Source organism: Dreissena polymorpha, chromosome 2 (genome assembly GCF_020536995.1).
Source record: "Dreissena polymorpha isolate Duluth1 chromosome 2, UMN_Dpol_1.0, whole genome shotgun sequence".
Lineage (NCBI taxonomy): Eukaryota > Metazoa > Mollusca > Bivalvia > Myida > Dreissenidae > Dreissena > Dreissena polymorpha.
This window is the reverse complement of record NC_068356.1, coordinates 21,543,166-21,562,356: the sequence shown is the minus strand read 5'-3', so window position 1 is coordinate 21,562,356 and position 19,191 is coordinate 21,543,166. Positions and strand designations below refer to the sequence as shown.

Here is a 19,191-nt window from a genome sequence, read left to right as displayed (position 1 = left end):
CCGTTTGATGACTGTTGGAGGAAGCAATGTATACCATGCGAGACTCAGAAACATATAAGTGCAATGTTTTGCCTAACGCCTACATGCTTTATTGCTACTCTTATAACTTTCGTTGTCCAATACTCATCATATATTAAATAGATCCTTTTCGAACACGAAAAATCATACATCTGGTTTTTTAGTTTTAGCACAGTGCTTTTGTATACTTCATACGTCATCATTTGGTATGAAGCATACAAATACGCAGTGTTTTAGATTGTCTTTAAATTAATAAATAAAGTGTTTGATAAAAGGTAAGGTATCAACTACAGCGTATATTAAGCCGAATGAATCAATTCAAATTAATGTTAATGAAATGTGGTTAGCTAGCTCATGATTGCCTTGCTATGGCTCGCTTACTTTTACCTGACAGCGACAATTATGTATTAATATTTTAAAATACCTTTATGATGAATGAATTCGTTTTCTTATTAGATGAATAGATTGAATAGATGAAAAAATATTTCACTGGGTACTGTTATATTGTCATGTATCCAGAGAAACAGTTGAACAAAACCGAGTCTGGATAGACAACACAAATAAACGTATTATTTATGCTAATAGTGTTAACAAGTGTCAGGTTCATGCGGTGAATCTGTATTTATGGCCTTCATGCACTTGTTCACCATTTATTTGTCTCTATAGTTCTCTGATATTCATATTATGCTTATTGGATATATTGAGTTAATACAACGATCGATATGTTGTATTTCGTGACGATATCACAATACATTACGAGGTGTTGTTCAGGTGTACCCGGAAGTAGTAGTTTATGAGGATTGTTATAATCAAATATATACTGGTGACTAGCTATATTAGTTAGCGATAAATATTAAGTTTTTTACGTTCTTTTAAAAAGTGTAGTCTGCGTATCAAACATTTATTATGCCCTTTTTTAAAGAATAGTCCTTGTACAATTCTTACCTGTATGTTTGCATTGAATGTTTTGATCTATTAGTAGTCATGATAGTCGTGGTAATAAAAAAAATAAAACTAAGTGAAAACAATACGCCGCTTCAAGTGTATTTTCAGAAAATACTTCTTATCATCACTACAAGTTTCTTTAATTGAGGAAAGTTTCAATTAGACACAGGATAAAACATAAGACAGTACAAGAATTAAACTTGTGTCACTTATGCAACAAATAAGTTAAGCGTATTCCTACGATCTTCACAGTTAGCACGGTCTACATTATATTTAATTTCCATGGACTAGTGTAACACGGTGTATACGTCGTTTAAAAACTTCAATGTTTACACAACTATTAAAATGAAAAAAGTCTTCATATTTCTTATATTGTAAATATACCCTTTCTATAAATATTTCTTTATTACGTCTGCCTAACGTAACTATGTATAATTTAGATTGCCAAAGTCAGCGGCGAATAAAGCTCTGAAGAAGCTTAAGACAGATTTTTTATGATATGGAAGTATAAAACTCTTGGTAAGGACTATTTACAGACTCGGCGTAGAAATGAGCGAAAAGCCAGAATGAGATATCTGCGTTAAAAAGCTTGTGAGTAAATATAACGATATTGGGAAACAAAGTGTAATTGTGCAGCGGAGAAATAAATGTTCTCTCTTTGATTTAATACGTACGCGTATATAGAGGTTGGCATTACCATCCCACAGTATTTATTCTGTAAACGGAATAGTTCATAATAAATGCGTGCGCTACATAGTAAAATATCACAGCGTGTTAATTATTAAAACGCCAGAAACACATGCAACACCTTCCCAATGAAACAGGTTTGGATCGAGATAACAATTTCTGTAACTTCGCAAATGGGATGAAGTTAAATGTGTAACCAAGCTTGCCGTTGTAAATTATGTATGTACAGCTCTCCAATCAGCCACAATCCAACGCAAATATTCGGCCGTCGCGGATCACGTGATTCCTAGCTCGTACATAAACAGACTGTTGCGAGCGTCATTCAAACAGAGCAAAGACGTTTAGCCAGACACACGATGCTCGGGAAGCACGGGCCCCTCAATACCGTGTTCATATCATCTAAACGGGTGTAATCTTGTTGCATTATTGGGACTTACAACTCTCTGTGTACTTTAAATGGTGGCGATTGAGGTAGAGGAGGAGGTCGGATTATAAACTGTGTTAATGCTTCAAGAGGTGCAATCATTTCGAATAGGCATGCCAAACAAGCTCCATTTGATTCTCGTATTCATTAGCGGCTTTCTCGTCCTTGCTTATGGTAAGTGATTAATGGTATTATTTGTTTGTACTTCGGGTTAGGACGTTAACTTTTTTCTTTATTTGTGTATATGTTTGCAAGGAATTTCACTCGGTGATTTGTTGGGATTTATATTAAGGAAATCATTGAAACTTGTTTGGAAAAGTATTTTAATGTGGTCCCCGGACTCTTCAACATAATAAGCGTATTATAGGCATTTGATGCATTGAAATTTTAATCAGATTTTATATAACATGCCATGCTTGAACCAGTTTGAAATTCTTTACAAAGTAACAGGCAATACTGTAATGAATGCGACTTTTGCAATTAACGTACATAATGTATCTGCGTTAATTACATACAATCCATTCAAACAAATTATTCTCTTATACAACTTAACATCCTAAAGTTTTTTTTGAAATCATACGCTATCTAGATTGTTCAAAAAAGAAGAAAGGAGAAGACGAACGTATTTTGCTATCAATCAATACCATTCATTTTACATAAACGACTAAAACAGGTCTTTCGGTTGACCTGAGGCTGTAAATTAGAGACACGTCTTAAACGGCCTTTTAGACTCTCGATGTCCATTCACGCGTGCAGGCTGAGATAATGTGAAACTGCCTGAGATAGATTCGAGAATCAGCCAAAGATAATTCCATATTACACTTTGTTATTATTTGTGCAACAATGGCTATTTTTGCTTATTTTTTGTTTAATGCGATTTATTTGAAACTTTTGCGTCGTTAACAAATTATTTAGTTGTTGGACTGTTTTTCATTTATTTTATATCAACGATTTAATTTGATTGAAAATATCCACCTTCCAATTTCATGAATGAATGATTTCAATTTTGTCAGATTTGAAATGGAATTTAAAAAAAAACTGTATCAATTTTTTTTGATTTATGTTTCTACAAACCGTACAACATATGTTTGAAACTTTATTTACATGGAAAATGGAATCAAGAGTTGACAAAAATAATTAAGTATGATAATTTTTGTAAAAATAAAATGAAGTTTCATCATTGTTTACTTTATCGTGAAGATGGTATTCGTGAAGGGATTGCGTTTATAAAAACAATTGAATCGCCATCTAATATTTCAATCATTGTGATGAGCATTTGTAAAATGTGAAATAATTTCGAAAAATATATTATGTTGTGTTTTTTTCTTTCTATTTGGTGCCTACATTTTAAATAGTAATAATATGTTGAAGTATTAACAATATTAATCTACATGTGTTTCGAATAGTCAAATATGTTAATTTGAAAATATGCTAAAGGCCAGACATTTTTTAAGGACACTTGTATGGCTTGTTAGCTCTGATATTCATCACATGGATACATGTGTTGCAGTCATCATGGGGATAAGAGATCGTGATGCTGCATTAAATAGCGAGTATTTACAAGAATTTAAACAATTATACACATTTCCCCGCACAGATTGTCCATATCGTAATTGTAAGAAGAATATATTATTAAATAAGCAATTATTCATATCATGATATGTATTCGATAACGCATTCCCAAGATGCTGCCTCATGCCAAACAACTGAAAGTGAAAAATGAGAACGCGATATGGAAACTTTGTCAAAGCAACGCAATTTTTTATTTTTGATAATAACGTGACAAAAGCATTTCCAATAAATCATCGCTCTGAATTATTGCTCTCTCTAGTTTTGTACGGTATTTTCTAATAGTTTCCATCCCATTAAAAATAACTATTTGTTATTGTCTGAGTAGAGATTCGATTGTATATAGATATGCTTCTATGTTGTTCACTTAAAACGTCCTAAAATTCCGGAATATGGCACGCAAACTAATAACAAAACATCTATTTCATTAAATGCAAGGCATTCCGAGGCACACATTATGTATGATTGATTCTCCGTTTTTATTGTATTATTATAGTTGTACTGGTGTTGGGGTTTTTGCCTAAAACGCGATTCTTGTAGAGATATTGTCAGAGCAATAAGTAATTGTTATATTCATGTTTCATGAATAGATTTTCACGTGATCTTGAAAGACGTACTCTTTTTCCCTTAATTCGCATGCGGTTCTACAAACTAGAAAATATGATAAGCTTAAAATGTAAACTAATACTCATACTTGTAATTTAATCCATTATTAGATACACTATTGTTATATGAACGAATCGCTTTACAGTTTCTGTAAATACGTATGACTTTAATATGAAATGCTGAAAGCCAATTTGATCAAATATTAATAAAAATTCGCGTTGTCCACGAATTTTGTTATCAAAGCACATTTAGAAAAATAATAAAGCATGCAATAGTAGTGTACTCATAAAAAAGAAGATGGATACGCGACAATGTCTTTTCATTTTTCATGGTAGTGAAAGAAAAATATTCCGATTCATAGCACCACACCCCTAACAGTCGACCGTGAAACACAATTGAGTCGCGTTCTGAGAAAACTGGGCATAATGCATGTGCGTAAAGTGTCGTCCCAGATTAGCCTGTGCAGTCCGCACAGGCTAATCAGGGACGACACTTTCAGCCTTAACTTGATTTTCGGTGATGAGGGACTTCCTTGAAACTAAAAATACCATACAAGCGGAAAGTGTCGTCCCTGATTAGCTTGTGCGGTCTGCACAGGCTAATCTGGGACGAAACTTTACGCACATGCATTAAGCCCAGTTTTCTCACAACGCGACACAATTAATGTTAACTTTAAACCTTATAAAATGTTAGTCTTTATTTTTATATTGATCAACTAAATATTAGCCCACCAATGCATGCCTTTAAAATTAGCGAAAAGTGAGTGTTTTATGATATCATCTCTCACAACTTTACTTCGATCTATGGGAAACGTTATTTGAAAAAACCTCCTTGTCTTGATCTTCGAATGATATTCTTTTCGACGCTGCGTGAGTCATGGCATAACAATTAAGTAACAACCAACCACTCATACTTAAAAGTATGTCCTTGATTGATACGTGAGTTATTGATTATCCTAGGGTACCACATGGATTTTTTTCATCAAAAGAAGAAGGAAATATTAAAACTTAAAGAAACATGACCAAAGACGAACTTAATGTCGGTTAATTTAGGCACATGGCCTTGTTATATGAACGCTTAGCATTCGTTTAGTCGTGACGTGCCTCCGTTTCGTTTATAGTATGCGTCACATGGGGGTCATAAAAAGACTTCTTATTTATTCCTAAAAGCTTTTGTAAATTAGACCGTCTGGGACCCGATGTGTTAGGTCTTAGGGGGTATAGTATTACTGAAGTTATTAGGTGAAGCAATTTATGGGTGTGACACACACATTACGTTTGCATCTTACTTGAGCTCGGGACAGTAAGAAAAAAAACACTATAAAATCGTTATATACTTGTGTTAAGGAAAGTGAAATATATAACCAAAATACCTTTTCAAAAATTACCAATCTTTGTAGGTTATCAACGTTCTTTTAACGGTAACTGCGATCTATTACTTAAGGCGAGTATATACGAGTTCAATGTCATCATTTCATGATCGCATTCCAAAATATGAACATGAACGAAGGACATTATATAAAAGTAATTAAAACAATCTTTATATGGCACAATCAATAAATTGTTTAATGCTGTTATAAATTTTATAACGGACAAGTTTACTTGTGTTCGGTGCAGAACCAAAATGTGACTCCTTGTTAAAAGAACATATTTGCACTTAATAGTAAGGCTTTCCGAACGATGTGTACATGTCCTATGTACATGAACTAGTGCCCTGCTTTACCTTAGAGAATTATTTTTAATCGACTAAAACTATACTTCTTCTTTACTTGAATTTTCTTCTGTTATTTGCTATATTGTTTTACTATCATATCGTGGATGTTCTGGTACTACATGGTTTTTCCTTATTTTCAAGATTCGTACTCATCAACGTTAACTCTGTTTCTTTTTAAGAACGTACACAAAGTGTAAAAATTCAATCATCCTATATGATGCTACAATTTTCATTCCTATGTAATTTCTAACGTATATGAAAGTGCTATGATTATGAGTATGAGATTCTTATATCATGTTACGGTTGCTTTTACCAAAGTTCAGTATTTTCCTCTTTCTATTCGTATCCTTGTATTATTAAAAAAAAACTTTACCAAAATTTCCACATGGTTTTAAAACTTACCAAAATACACCATATGCCTTTTAAACTAGAAAGATCTTCTTGTTTAATGCTCGAAAAATAAGTACTTTTATTAATACTATAAATGTGATTGCAAAAGGGAGTTTGAACTTATTCAAATATAAAACATTTCTTCCCTTCTTAACACGTCTTTAACACTTCTGCATTAAAAAACACAATTGCTTTAATTTCCCTGTTAAAGAGCATTTTGATATGCATTTCGACATGTTCGTAAATAGACATAGGTCGCATAAAAATTCGAATACTCATATATTTGCTTATATGAAAATTATGTACACGTGTATGCATTTAATTTGTTTTATTATAAACATCTCATATCAAAATATTTGATTTATCATTGTTAAATGAGAAAAAAAAAACCCTCAATTGATTTGTATAGATATACATTAACGGTCAACAGTTACCCCTTTAATGACATACCAAAAATACTAATTTAAATGATTGGAGGTTTCGCGAGTTGATGCCTTGAGAAAGTGTAACTGTCAATTTTGACTTAGATCCAGAAACCGATGAAAAAGATTTGTACAACTGAACAAAACACTCGATTAAATTAGAGACCTTGCAAGCGCAAATGCGTAATATACTTTTTGGATGTTAATCAAATTAAGAAGTTATTCATAACGTAAACAATATTGCAATTGTAAAAAAAAACACTCTCAGAACACGATGAAATGAATGCAGTCCGCATTGGTCAAGTATGCCTATTAAAACACTTCTTCAAATGTTGGATAATTCAGGTAAAATAACACAGCCTCGTGTGTAAGCATTTCACTACATGTTAAATATCAATGATTTGTCATCGTTTCTTAATTATAGTTCAAGTACACACATGTTGATAATGTATTATACAATTGCATTTTGAAAGCAGTTTAATTTGTTTGATTCGTTAATTGAACAACAGTTTTAATGTAATGCCTGAAAGTTGAGAGCAACCGTGTTTAACAAACAATAAATGTGTTCAAGTGACTTAAGAACTATTTAACAGATCATCTGTGTTCTTTTTGTAGATGAGACTTATTGTGGTTGTATTGAACAGTAGCATATGCTAACTTTGTGCTAAGCGCTCATGTAAGTGAACCTCAGGGACACTTTGTGCTAAGCGCTCATGTAAGTGAACCTCAGGGACACTTTGTGCTAAGCGCTCATGTAAGTGAACCTCAGGGACACTTTGCCCAATATGCTGCTGTACAGTGTAACGCATCATACGAAGGTCAACGTTTGTTTGCTTATAACATCTCGACAATGGCGAGTGAGAATATTTTATGGCACTTATGTGTTTCCGTGATGTGAACTTACTTCTTCACATTCTATGTGTCTGGTCAAATTAAATCTAATGAAGTGTTCTTGATATATAGCTGGTATGAGCGGAAATTTGATAGAACATGTTTTAAGAGTGCATGGTATAGTGTATTGTTGTCACTTCAGAACAAATTTAAAAAAATAAAGCCTTGTATACATTTTATCATAAACACATACGTTAAAATCATATCATAGCGATGTTTTTGTGTAAATGACAAAGTTATTTATAGACAATAAAATGTACGACATTAACTTACAAATTAAATATTTGTATAGAATTTACAAGGAATTCATTGATACTTTTGAAAAAACATACTTGCATAATATATGTATAAAGTTATATACAAATTTAAAAGAAAGCAATAACACAATCATTATTGCGATAATTTAAACTATTAAAATAATATTATAATTAATATTTATATTAATGTATTTTTTATTGTTTATGTATTTCCCAACTAATAACAGTAGTTCGTGGACACTAAAACCAGTTTGTTAAGCATGAGATTATTATTTAACAAAACACACTATACGAGAATTTTAGATCACATATTTTGCAAAATGTATTCTGTGTTCAGTGAGCATGAATTGTAATGAAAACCCATTTGTTTAAATCAGCCTGGGACATTGACGAGTAGAAGCATTTAACTGAATCTCGAGGGAAACGGTTTGACGTGAACTCTTTTGGATTATTTTACGTATTGCAATCGGGCATAGCTAAAAGTACCAACTGGGATGATTAAGTGTTATTATTTTAAACCATTTACAAACTGCATGAATGCTTATATCGCGCAAAATAAAAAAAATCCCATAAGTGACTGTGCATACTGCATACCGTAAATACACGACGAATGTCCATAAACATGTAGGGGTTTTTATGTACAATGGCAGTAGTTGGTAGTCTTGAAAAAAAAATCAAAACTGAAAGCGTTATCTAAAAAATAATTTTTAGTGTTTAAAAAAAGAGTTGTATTGATGAGTATAAACACTTATCATTCTGGTAAGTTTTCGTGTACACGGATACATGCTGTTTATCTAACTTGTAAGACACTTCGCATTTAATGCCATCCTTTCGTTCAGCTCTTTTCTTAACGTTTTTTTGCAGCTGTAAATATATATTGATTTTTTGTAAATATATTGTCTTATGAATTTCATAGCTTAATTGTGCCTTTTCTTCTCCGTGTTTGCAGTGTTAATGTGAACAGATAGATCTGTTGTACTTCGTGAGAGATGTTTCCAAAGTGCCCCAAAAATGAGACAATGATATGATTTATCAAAGTAGAGAAGACCGAACCTTTGCTATATTTGTGTAATCACAATGCCCAGATGTCAGAAAAATGATTCCAGTAAATAATGGACACAAATATGGGCGTCCTGTCAAATGTAAGCAATTTATAAAAACAACAACAATTAGTTATTGTTTTCATTGCGCATGTGTTCGCTAGCATACATCACCCCCTGTACGTCGATAATCCAAACTGAGTTGGATAATTTAAACTGAAGAAAAAAATGTTGGCCGAAACTGAAAATGAAACTGAAAGGTAGGTTATTATTTTATCATTTCTGCTAATTTAGCAACTATAAGGACGTAATTGTTCTACTAGTGTGATAATGAATGTCTGATACACACATGCGTTTTGAGTTTTGCAATGATTTAATAGTTTTCTAGTAAAAAACGATAAATTTGTCTTCGGAAAATGCTTATTTTCATGAAATGCGACATATGTGTTGAATTATTTACACGGTAATTGACAAAAGAGCGAACGAAACTGTAACAGAGATATGCAAAATTATATCATGAATGTCCGATCAAATTTTACTTTTAACACATAGTGTGTTTCTGTGTTAAAATCGTGTGGAGGACGGGTAAAAAAGTTTATGGATAAATCCAAACTGATATGAAAATTTCTGTGGATAATAACCAAACTCAAAATGGATACTGCACAAACTGCGATGTATTGAACATGTTTTCCAAAGACAGGTTGGATAATATTCTTTAAAAACTATTTATAACCAAAAACTCACACGATTTGTATTACGGAATATAAAAAATACTTTCAAAGAACATCAACATTCATTTATTTGTTATTAGTATACTTGTGTGTTGTTACTGAGGCCACATTGTAAAAATGAAATTATTTCTTAATGTGAATTCTTCACAAAACAAAGTTATTATTATTATTATAATTATTATTATTAATATTATTATTATTAATATTAGTGAAATCAATTTCAAAGGAACTTGCATATATATAAATAAATAAATAAATAAATAAATAAATAAATATATTTATATATATATATATATATATATATATATATATATATATATATATATATATATATATATATATATATTTATATATATATATAATTGAGATTAGAAGCAAAATAAGCATGCGGAATTTGCATTTCACGTACACAGGGATGCCATAACACGTGTTCCGTGTCATTTTGGATAGCATAAAAAGCATAGAAATTGAACTATGTCCCTACTTGTTATTTAATCACTTAATTATAAGGGATTCGAGTCGAAGCTGCACTTGCCTCGCTGATTCTTGTATTTGTCACCATATTAGAGGTTTCGAATATTATTTGAGGCATTACTGATCTGATTCATTATACATTATATCAGAAAGATTGCTGCAGCATCGAATGGTACACAAATATTAAAGGGGCATATCGACGGCTAGTATAGCATTTTACTTTCCGAAATATATTTACACATTGAAAAGAAAATATTAAATGATGTCTCAATACACAAACATAGATATTAAAAATCTTCTGTAAATAATGTATTTTAATAACAATAAAAAAATTCCTCGTGACCCTTTTCGACGGAAAATTGAAGTAGTAGTAAAATATTTACGAGTGAATGGTACAGTACCCCGCTATGCGCATGTTCACAGACGATAAACGACTATAAACGGTATTTTAGCATAGAAAGCTTGCGAGTTCTATATGGAATGACTTTGAACCCTATTGAAACCTTGGTGGGAATAATATTTGTGGACTTTAAACTAGTTTTCTGTCCGATTTCATCAATTACGTATTATTCCTTCCGATTTTATGTTAATACAATTTGGACTTTTGGTAATTTTGAATATTTGATATTTCATTATATAGGGAAATTCCGTCGATTCGCTCCTTTGAACTGGTGGAAAATAGTTTTAGAGCCGGGGCTTGAGCGCATAGTATTGGTTTTATTTCGATACGTGGTAGGACCAGAATGATTGAGGCATCCGTATGAAAATGCTTATTTATTTTCAACATTTGAATACCGTTTTATGAAATATATATGCTTTTGTTGTCAGCAATTAAATAAATCTTGAAATATTTTACAAGAGTGTTAATTTTATATGGATTTTTACATAAAGACATCTTGCAGTTTGGTTATTATCCATCAACTTCCTAATGTTAGTTTGGAATTATCCATACACTAGTTAGGTCATCATCCAATGTGTATATTCTTGTCCCAAACAAATACGAATATATTGCGTTTTGGAGCATTTACGCCAATACAATTTTTTGCATACATCTATGAAAGGTTAATACATAACTCCAAGCATTAAAACATTAAAACAAATTCGATTATAATTGTTTTTGGCGTAAACTTTCGACAATTTCATTTACTTTTTCCAGATTTTCAAACTTATTCATTTTATTTCGACGTAATTGTATTTAATTGCTACGGGTTTATTATCGCATTGTATCCGGCAAATAACATTTTATCAAAAAGAAACGTTAATTATGTCACAACTTTCCTTAAATAAACGTGTTGTTAGAAATAAATGACTGTAGTCTTTATTTCTGTCGTCATTTTTTCTTCAGTTTGAATTATCCTACTCAGTTTGGATTATCGATGTACAGGGGGTGTACATGGATCACACATTAATGTATTTTGTATACATGACAACACCCTTATATCTGCACATGCTTTTGAGTATTTAATGAATCATGACATCCACAGTATTTGTTATTAAAATTTTAAACAGTTTAATTCATTTTAAACTCGTTAGTGTTTTCTTGATTTCTGTAGAAAACTCGTTCGGAAATAATGAAACTGCAGACACATAATCAGGAGAGAAATTCGTAGTATCCACGAGTGTTATATTGAATGCAAATCACAAATCGCCTTTACAATACAAGATAAAAATACACTATGGCCCATATCATTAAACCCTGATTAAATCGCATCGTGACGGTCAACGTTAAACATAAGGGGGTTAACACCAAATGAAGGGATCCAAAATCTCAAACGTTGCCCAGAATTAATCACATAACATATCCATGTAAATAAATATTAACCCACAGGCATCTGAATTCAAATTTAAAAAACAACAGAAAAATTAAATAAATAATTTGAATGAACTGAAAATGTACTGCACCAGATGTCATGTGAGGTGGCAGGAGTGTGACATTTTAAAACAAGAGACTTTGAACGACTAAGTTTACATGTGCATATTCATTAAAAACAAAAATTGTTAACATGTATGTCATACACACATACATTACAAGCTTCGTCAAACTTTAAAATATCACAACAAATATTTGCCACATAGCATTACATTATTGAAATATGCATATATCACGATGCATCGCACTTAAAAAAATAGGTATTGAATTAAAATCAAATAATTAAAATTGATTTACGGTAGAAAACCGTAATGACCGGTGAAAAGGTTCTCATTACGATGTACATTAACAAAGCATTATCTGAAAGTATTAGTTTTGATATTACTGAAATTATATCATCATTGCATAACGTTATTGATTTATAATTTAACTTGGCGAAACATATAGGTAAACATTGACATAATTGTCAGCCGTTTCATCTTTGATAATAAATATAAATTTAAAATGACGAAAAATGATTGCAATTTACATAATGTATATATCAAGTTTGCCTGTATATTTGTTTATTATATATTTTTGTAAACGGTAAGTTTTTTGTAGATATCTATTTAAATATGTTATGGAATGAATATATATCGCCCGAAGCCTCCATGCAGGATTTGCCAATAATCAAATGTACGGCAAAAAGTCACGGAGAATGGGCACTTACCTCACACGATTTGTAATTATCGCCGCTAAAGTGCGAGTTCTTGTGAGTTTAGAAGACATCATTGCACGTAATTACTACCGAGTTTCAAGACACATGGCGAGTTTTAACTCGCAAAATCTCTTAGATGCAATCCCTCACATCGTGACAGGGTCTTTATAAGTGCCTTAGATATAAATAAATATTCTTTTTTTTTCATTTCAACTTTTGAAACACTCACCTCACCACAGGGATTAATAAACTAGAAAGACTGTTTGTATGTTTGACAGGTAGATCATATCGAATGATTGATAACTAGTTTCTCGTCAAAATGCTGCATATTCGGTGGATAATTCTTTTTATGTAATTCATAAACTCAGAATTTTATTCATCAAAGTATCACTGCCTAATTAACATATTGCTTCCTGCTGAGTGATTCAGTTTTACAGCATTTGTATTCAGTTTAATCATCTTCACAAGAACCTTTTGTAAGGTGGTCAGAGGTTGACGACCGTTATCAATCACGCTATGTATAACTTTTGTTAGGTACAACGGTCGTTTTTAGCATGTAAAAGAACATTCTTATAACCATTTTGATCTGAAGTTCTTATTGCATTGATTGCAACCAAATTAATCCGGATTAAACTGTCAAAATACATATGAGTCTGGTTCCCGAGTTGACGTATGAATCAAATCGTGTGCATTCTGAGTATTGATAGCTACAATGACGAAAGCCGAACAGCTTTTAGTTTTCAATACACTATACAGGAACGACATACAGGTAGCTCATCAGTTAATGATTGATAAAAAAAGAGAATGTAAATTAATGCACGAACTTTGGATTCTTTGTTTCTTTTATCAATGATGCAGACAGCCAATCAGTGTTCGGACTTATGAGCCAAATCTGATTGACATTTAATCGGTGGTAGGCAATCAAATGCACACATTGTCATTTATAATACACTATAGTAATACATATTATATTATTGTTATTGTATTTGGATTGTAAAATAGCATTTATTAATAATAATATATGGTAAAAATTAATATTTCTGTTTTAGTTGCACAAATTAATATTAGAGGCGAACACATAAGTATGTAACGTTCTTGGATAATCATAATAATGTAGTGTTTCATTCCCATTAAATTGAAAGTAAAACAAACTAAGCGTAATCAAATTTCAATATACCATTACTCGCATCAAATAAATAATTGATAGCATTAGAATAGCTAAGCTGATTTGTAAGGAGCAATTTTTCGTGATTATTTAAGTAGAACTTCTTCAAACAAGTTCATCTCTCCGTGTAAGCTTGACCGTACCATCACAAGCTACATGTTGTTCAAGTTCCGTTTGCGCTATTAAAAGTATATAAGACAAGACTTTATTTTATACCTAATGATAAAATATGACATCTCTGCAGTGAAATAACAGCAGAGAAAAGAACAAATTGTTATTTTCACCGATGAAAAGAACACATTTTCGGAACTCCTATTACTTTTTTTAGATTATCATAAATATTTTTTTAAATATATTTTCTATGATCACTAGTGAATTAAAATCGACATTCCACCGACTCCAACACATTTTCTTTTTATTTTATTATTTTTCACCGTTTATTTACATTGTGAAAGAGTTTAACTGAAAAATTTCGCTGGTACTTATGACGTCGTTTTGTGTTTTGAAAAGTATTGAGGCACGCCACGGGAGAAACTCCGAGAAAGGGTAACTTTTCAGCAAAAGGGAAAAAGAAATAGAAAATTTGTTCATGTCAGTGTAAGATCGTTTATTATTTTATTCGTGATCATATAAAATAATAGTTGCACGAGTGGCTGTTTTCTATGATCACTCGTGAAATAACAAACGATCTTACACTGACATGAACACATATCCTCTATTGCTTTTGTTGGTTCCATTTTAGTCTGTGCATTGAAAACACGAGTGCATTCTGCCATGTACTATAATGATCGTAAAAACATGTCGTAGTCAAATTAATTGTACTCGTGATTAGCGAAAATCTAAAGCGTGCTAGATCACTTAGTGTCGTAATGGTATCCTGTTGCTAAACACATAATTCTTTTCATTATCATTGAAGAATAACAGCTGTTTTGGCAATTTTAAACAAGCTCACTTTTTAGGACCGACGCATAGATTTTGATCAATTACGCCCGATAATACAAGTTATTAAATACCTATATACCGTTGAGGAACAATTTATAGGCTATAATAATTAAATAACTAACACGTATATTTTAAATTGAATTAACATCATCTGTTATTTGAATTTATATTCATTTGACAAGGTACATCAAAATCAAGTTTTCGTGGAATTTTCATAATTATTGAACAACGTGTTTTTACATCACAAAACAAGTATGACGTTTTTTATGTTCTTATAAAAGCACGTCGATATTAAAGGACATATGGCATAGGAAAGTATATATTAGAGGAAAAGGGATAAGTTTTTTATTAATACTATGTGTACTAAGTGGTTCCACTTTACCCAGCTGGTTCCTTTTGCAAACCACTCATGTTCATTGTTATTGAAAACGTGAAAGAAAAACCTGTAGATTGCATAATTCAGTTACCATAGACTACACATCAATGCATATATTAAAACAAATATTTGTTTTGGCGAAAAAGTTTATTATAGCTTTTAGTTTTAATTATTAGTTTAGTATGTTAATTGAAAACATTAACAGCCCTGATCATCTCGTCGATAGATGTTCAATAAAACATGCTTATCGTACAAGGTAACTTACAATTGAATTGAATGTTAAGTTTTCTACTACATTAAGATTGATTACTTGAGCTTTTGCACACATTATTTTAGTACTCGTGTGTCAGCCATTGTGCAGACTTCATACACGCATGAATGATATGTAATGAAGTTGTATATCTTTGTACCGAAAACAATCAACTTGTCTCGGTGCTTTCTATTTCTTGCTTATACATAATCCTTACCCGTAATTTTCATGTTATACAAAGAACATGGACACTTAAATCAGTTGTTGTAGGGATTGTCGATAACCGCCGGAAAGTTTATGTAAGTGAAATATAAATTGGTGACATAATTTGAAACGCTTCAATTCCTCTGAGACAGTGTAACACCCTCGACAAAATGACATATTAATGATGCCGCGATGACTAACACTCGTTCAATTAGTATGTCTTATTTGTGAAGACATATATAAAGACTGGCTTGAATTAGGAACGTATTTTTTTAAGTGTACTTCCATTAATGATAGTATTCACATTGCACACGCTCGCTTCTCTCGAACAGCAAAAAAACACAATTTGTGTTGGGTGAGTATCAAATTAAATAATAATAAATTAATAACAACATGTCCAGTTGTAACAATTGTTTGTTGGCCATTTCATCGAATTTATATTATATATTTAATAACAAATTAACCATACAGCTTAATGATAATGAATTGGATGTTTGTGTTGTAAGAGGCGACATATTACTTCGTAACATGGAAGAAAACTCACGCGAGAAAAATGTATTAACACATACGTGAAACAAATTGATGAAATAATAGTCGATTCAAAATCAGAAACATTTGTATATGTCACGTATTTGTAAATTGCAATATACAACCATTATTTGTTTGTTTTTGAGACTTTGAGTTCAGATTATTTGATACACGTTTATGTATGAGTATTAGTTCACGGGGCTGTACATCGAGGATAATTATTTACTGTCATGACATATATACAAGGCATTCGTTTTAGTTGTTTTTAATTAAAAATGCAACTTTTATGTCATATTCCATGCGTTTATACGAATACTCCAATACAGGCATGAAAGCGTTGGACAAGCGTATATCTACATGGGAAATGAATAAAGGAAGAATTAAGCATGTACACGAATATTAAGTTCTTTTGAAATGCAAATACATTTAGTCTGTGTGATTCAATAAAAATTCCGGGTTTAAAATAACTGGTGTCGCGGCTGTGATAATCATTATATGATGGCATGTTTAGAAACAAAACAAAGTCTGTCACTGTAATATTTAAGGTTGATGGTAGAAATACTTGTCTTGTGCCAATAGTTATTTAATGTAATTCAAATAGGTCTTCTGTTGTATGCAAGCCTGTCTGTTACTGAAAACCACTGTTTGTGTGTAATAAAAAGACAATATAACTATCTCTTTATCTTTTCAAAGCAGATATCACTATTTTGTTTACATGTTTCGTTAGTTATCTATACTTTGGTTGATATGTAACTTATGATTATCTAAATGTAACAATTTACAATACGGATACTACAGTTACCTTCCCTTACCATATTTAGATATTGTTCATTGTGTTCACGATATAATGTTAGTATTTCTTTACACTGTAACCTTGTTTATTTTCTTTAATTTAATTGTACAGATCGATATAGTACATGCAAATGTTTTATAGTTTATCATATATTTCATAAAGTTTGCATTAACCTTTCCAATGCGATGATCCTGGTTTTGATATTTTATGTTTTTGTTCATAGTGTTCTGTTCTAAAAGATTAAGAACTTTTTCTGGATTGCGGTTCTGAAGTTTAATTGCTTTCTGCATTATTTTAACGTGTTGATGGTTGTTTGCAGTAAACCAATTTGATGACTATACAAACCAGTTTTAAGCGATTATAGCTACTCGCTTCGGCACCAATACAGCTTTAAAATGTAAGTTTACTTGGTATTATCATCCCTTTTCATGGTTAAACAATGTTTTCTTTATGCTTGTTTCTGTGTTGCGTTTATAAAACTGCATAGCAGTTAAGCATACGCTAAATACATATGTATTTGCTCAGATCAATTTCGTTTTTTACATGTCTATATAGTCTAGCGTTCAAATGCAAACAGTTTTCTATAATGAATTATATAAAAGTATTCAAATTAACTGACTATAAAAGTGCTTTTTATCGGACGTAGAAAAACGTTGCTCGTCATGTTTACTCTTAGTAATGTTTTTACATTTAGTCGACAATATTGTACATGCATATGGTTGGATGTATAAACGGTTGTTTTGTGCAACGTACTTTAATGTTATGTTTTAAAACCTTTACGACGTCAAACATTCCACTATTTAATTAATCATTCTTTATTGAACGGCTTTGTTGTCATTTTCTTTGCCAATTTATTGCATCTGTTTGCGCGAAGAGGCATTATTGGATTTAAAGCTACGTGCAGACATTCATTTTATTTTTCTTCTACAAATATTTTAGTCAGAATTGTCAAATTTATCAATAATTTAGCATTCCTACTAAAAAATACGAACAATTTGCATTTGTGATCTGCTTTCACTTTACAAACTTTATTTCCCGATCGTTTTTACCGGTTAGTTTGAAAACAGAATACACGGAAAGATCCTTTGTAAAATAGTTGAAGAGTGCTTGATTACAACACAACATACATATGATTATTGAATGCGTTCTTAAATAATACTTTTAAAGTTTCACATAAATGCTTTTACAGATGGAGCCACGCAGCGATATCGCGTTTGTTTTCAGAGCGGGGCACATCCTGAAGCTATCCGATTTTAAAATGACATATTGAAACGGGACTTCATAGCCCAGGAAAGCAAATATTTGACAGTTATTACTTTTATGAAAGCAATTTAATAACACATTGATTTGTTTCAACAAATGCTTGTTAATTTTCATCGAATTTTCCTATAACAAAAATCAATGGCATTTGAGTATTTTTTCCTTTTATGATTTAATAAGCAATTATGTAAAATACTAATTTGGGTCTAAATGAAAGTGCAATTAAAGTTTTCAACCTTATGCTTAAATGGTATCCAATGTGGTCCAAAACAAACACAGAAGAGAACGACGACCCAGTTTCGACTCAATCAATACCAATAAATTGAAATCCATTTACCAACCAAAATTTTGTTAACATAAAGACATCTGACATATTTTTGTTGTGTATCTTCAATACTTGTTAAATTTTACGAGCGTTGTATGCCGCTTTTTAATCAGTTTTAAAATTAAGAGATATATAACTGCAATAAATAATAACATCTAATCTTAAGTTTGCTTTTATTCTGCATTTTTTGCGAGACATTTTATGCGTTTTCTCTTTTAATTTTAATATATGTGTGAATTCATTCTGCCAGTCTATTTGTTTCATTTTTACGTATAAAGGAAAGTTTAAATGATGTTGATGATAACCCATATATGACTTATTATTTTTATTCGAACAATCGGTAAAACGATACTGAGTATTCGTTTTGTTGAACGCGTTTTGTGTTACGCTGGTTGACTTCTTTTGCGATACAATCTTTACGTTATAAGACCTATTTCAACACATGTTTTTACCATTTAACTATTACCTTATAAAGTTTGCCTTACAATGCATAACAAATTATTAATGTACAATGAACATATCGGTAGTTAACAACGAGTAGCGAGAAGTGGCTTAAAAGATTTAAGGTATAACTTTTGTCGAGCTAGACATATCGATCCCTTTCTAATTACTGA

The 19,191-nt window shown here is 31.4% G+C and overlaps 1 pseudogene; it reads left to right on the top strand.

Annotated features, from left to right (window-relative positions):
- Positions 1–1,995: 1,995 nt before the first annotated feature.
- LOC127866178 (neuronal acetylcholine receptor subunit alpha-10-like) overlaps positions 1,996–19,191 on the top strand; it is a 63,137-nt pseudogene continuing 45,941 nt past the window's right edge.